This window comes from Neolamprologus multifasciatus, chromosome 20 (assembly GCF_963576455.1).
Source record: "Neolamprologus multifasciatus chromosome 20, fNeoMul1.2, whole genome shotgun sequence".
Classification (NCBI taxonomy): domain Eukaryota; kingdom Metazoa; phylum Chordata; class Actinopteri; order Cichliformes; family Cichlidae; genus Neolamprologus; species Neolamprologus multifasciatus.
Window position 1 is genome coordinate 19,925,536 of NC_140458.1, and position 4,404 is coordinate 19,929,939.

Genomic DNA, 4,404 nt, shown 5'->3' on the forward strand with positions numbered 1-4,404 from the left:
TATTTTCACGTCCTTACACATATTTCAATAAATGGCTGCACCTATTTCCCCCTATCATAGCAAAACATAAAGAAATAAAGTGTGCCTCTAGACTTTTGCACAGCATTGTATATTTCACAAATTGAATGGATAGATTTATTTTAACCATGTATATTTTCTGTGACCAGTTTTGGAGTCCCTGCAGATGTTCTCTTCTTGTTATAACACAGTTCTTCATTCCCCACCATCAGCAAGTGCTTGCTATGGTTGTTGGAGTTCTCTCACTAATATTGTTGTACCCTTAGCCTATAATATAAAATGAGATGATGCTAAACAAATGCAATTGAATTAATAAATTGTTGCTATCTGATCAAACATGGATGAGATCAATCCATTCTCCATAGAGCCATGCAGACTGTTGTCTTGGATACTACACTCCTCAACTGCACATTCAGTGTGATTGTACTGTTCCTGAGGTCTGTTGCTATTTTGCATAATTGTAATTTCCCTGTTCTTTGATCTTTATAGATTTCCTCCTTATGCTGGTTATTTTTACATGTGCTTTGAAATAATATTAAACAATAGTTTCAATTTATTCAAACCCATCTTGTACCCACACATGTGCACTCAGGATGGCTGCAGGTTACAGGTTGTCACTCTGTGGTGATGAGAGGTTTGGGGTAGGGGGAGGTAGAAATATTGCAAAAATATTGCTCTTACTAGACCCCTACCACTTGCAAATAGAGTACAGAAGCTACTCAATGGTTACTTGATGATGTAACATACTCTTGCAATATACACTTATTTACTTACTGTGAATAATACTGTATCAGTTAAATAGAACGCAAAGATATAATTTTAGTCATGTCTGACCATGCCAAAGATGGGGAATGGGAATGATGATACCGATAACATATGTTTTAACCAATCCTGAACAGAAATTGCCATTAATTTGAAAAATTTGTTTATTCTAAGTATAAATAATAATAATAATAATAATAAAAAAGTCATCCAATATGTCCTTACTGCTTTATTTAGTAAGAGTGCAGTGTAACAGTCAGATCCACCCCTCACTTGTCACATCTGGTTTCAAAAAAGCAAAGTGGTGAAAACATTCAGCTCAAGGCTTCAGCAAGGGACTTCACAAACAATAAGTGATGCCACAGTGACTAACCCTAGTTCTCTTAAGTCTAGCAGTGTTAGCAGTTTCAGCAGCAATATTGAGAGTTAAAAAACTCTCAAAACTGTCTAAATTCTTTCATCTTTAATAAAATGATCAGTAGGGCTGGCTCTACCAGGTGTAAGAATTAAGTTTAACTTCCAAGCATCCATGAAAAACATAATTTCTGAAGTTTAATGGAGTTAGAAGTTAGCAGGAAGTTAGCTTGCTAGTTTCCATCTAAAGATGATATGCAATGTCTGAGTGAGGGAATTCTAAAAAACTAAAACGTACAACTCTGCTATCACTTCGGACATAAGTGAAGTGAAAACTAAAAAGCAGATGTTTGTATGATAACTGAAGTTGGGCTAGCTGGTATTTAATGGTGTGCTATGTGGTGGCTAGATACAGAGCTATGGTTAGGATAATATAAACACATTAGCACAGTGAAGCTGAACTTTTATCCCCACAATAAAAGTCAGCATGAGAGTTCCCAATGGGCAGAGACAAATGCAACTGGATGGCATGAAAAAAAAATCTGAAAACCATCCAAACTTCAGTCAAGAGATCACTTGAGGTGATCCATCCCCAGCATGAGGTTAGTCATTATTAATATACTGCTGTTTAGTCGCTGTTGAAAATTCCTGATCCTCAGCTTAATTCACCCATTCAAATCTTTCTTAGCCTCAGAGTGATTCTTTTCTGACCTATTCAAATGTAATTACGTCAGGTATAATTACATACAGGTGTAATTATTCATGTCTATTGTAATTATTCAGATCAAAAACCCAGACAGGCCAATTGTGATCATTGAGTATTTTAGTACCTTGTTCAGATTAAATAGAACAAGATACAAAGCATTAACACACATGAAAAAGACAACCTTAATGACCTTAACACAGTGTAGTTTGGACCTGGAAGCAGGCTTTATATGTCATAACTTGACACCTGATGGTTGTGAACAAAGAATTTCAGGAGAATCAGGTTTGCATGAATCAATCTATCTATCTATCTATACAGAGAGAGAGAGAGAGAGAGATGCCATGAGTGAATGACATATAATTTCACTGATCCACACAACCTGGATATACAGCAACGACTGTCATTCAGACTGCAGAAGTGTAGTCGGATGATAACAAAGAGAGGGAAGGTAGTCAGAACTGAGGGGATCGAACTACCAGAAGGCAACATTGCAGACACAGAGGACTGCTACAAGTACCTGGGGATCCCACAGGCAAATGGGAACCATGAAGAGACCGCTAGGAAAGCTGCAAGTACCTGCAAAGGGTCAGGCAAGTCCAGAGGAGTCAGCTGAATGGTAAGAACAACATCTTGGCTATCAACACCTACGCCCAGCCCGTGATCAGGTACTCTGCTGGGATAACAAGCTGGCCAAAGGAGGAGATAGAAGCCACTGACATCAAGACCAGGAAGTTCCTGGGCATGCCATCGGTTGTGGCCATCTTCTTGATGTACTTGTGGATGTTTGTTGTCTCATCCTGGACCATGGTACTGACACTCACTAGTCCCCGGCCTCCTTCTTTCTGCTTAGCGTACCCCCTCAGGGTGCTGGACATGGGCGACCGCGTGCTCAGTGAAAGTGGCTGACATCCAGAAATCCTACCAGTGGCTGGACAAAGCTGGACTGAAAGACAACTCAGAGGCACTAATCATGGCAGCACAAGAACAAGCTTTGAGAACAATATCCATAGAGGTTGAGCTCTATCACACCAGACAAGACCCCAGGTGTGGGCTGCATAAAGATGCCCCTGAGACATTCCAGCATATAACAGCAGGGCGCAAGATGCTGGCGGGCAGGGCATACATGGAAAGCCATAACCAAGTGGCCGGCATAGTAGACAGGAACATCTGTACTGAATATGGCCTGGAAGTCCTGAAGTCAAAATGGCCGACACCTTCTAGGGGGGTCGAGAATGACCGAGCTAAAATTCTGTGGGACTTCGAGATATAGAAATACAGAATAGCGGTGACTAACCAAATGGACATGGTAGTTGTAGACAAGCAGAAGAAGACAGCTGTCGTGATAGATGTAGTGTTGCAGAATGATAGCAACATCAGGAAGAAGAAACAGAAGAAGCTGCAGAAGTTCCAAGGGCTCAGAGAAGAGAAGATGTCAAGGGTGAAGGTAACAGTGGCCCCAGTGGTAATGGTGCAGTGACTCCCAAGCTAGGCGAGTGGCTCCAGCAGATCTCAGGAACAACATAGGAGATCTCTGTCCAGAAGAGCGCAGCCCTAGGAACAGCAAAGATGCTGCGCAGGACCCTCAAGCTCCCAGGCCTCTGGTAGAGGACCCAAGCTCAGCTCATGGAGTGCAGTCAGGGCTTTGAACTAGGAAGCTCACAGGCTAAGGAACGACTAATCTGTTGTGACTCTGTCAGACAGTGTTGGGGTTGTGCTTCCAAAAGTGTGTGTCAATGTGCAATGTGTTATACATTATTCATTAGTCAAGGTTAAGATTAGTGAAGCCAGAAAACCAAAACATATTTTGGGTATCTTGAATTCGTTTTGTAGTACAGCCCCTTGATGTGGGTCTCAGGTTCTTTACACTAAGTATCTATTTTTAATGTAGGACTTTCCTATGCTAAATAGTTATTCTTTAATTGGAACTTTATTTTTATTTGGAACTTGTTTTTTTTTAATTAGTAGTTAGCTCCTGGGCTCTCTTGTTCAAATGATGTTTCTGTGTTGAAACCAGAATTAGCCTGAGCAGTGAAACTAAAACTTCAGCATTTAATGTTTGTTTCTGGTCTTAAAATATCTCCAGTTATGATCCTTGTGGGGAGACAATGTCTCAGTTCACATTAAAATGAGGGTTACTGCCAAAAAGAAAAGGGAAGCATAATCTCACACTGAAATAGGGTAAATTTCCATCCGTCACTTCCTGTTGGGGAAATGTGACCATTAAACCAGTTTCGCCTGAGCAGCTAGAACAAATCTAAAATTTCTTGAGCAGTCTTGAAATGATCAGCTGTATTGCACTTCTTTCTTGTTTAGATGGGTTTACATGATACCATAACTACTATCTGACAGTAAGTTAAGGTTCATCAATGAGGTCGATCAATGGAGCACAACCCTTTTGCATAACGTCCCTAAGAAAACCAAACATTAGATGTAATGCTCTATTTGACTTCTATTTCATATTCTATTTCCTGTTATTTGCAGAGGACTTTCTGTCCTGTGTGTGTGGCAGGTGATTACTAAATTTATTATGGTGCTAAAATATAATTAATCAAACCGGACCAACA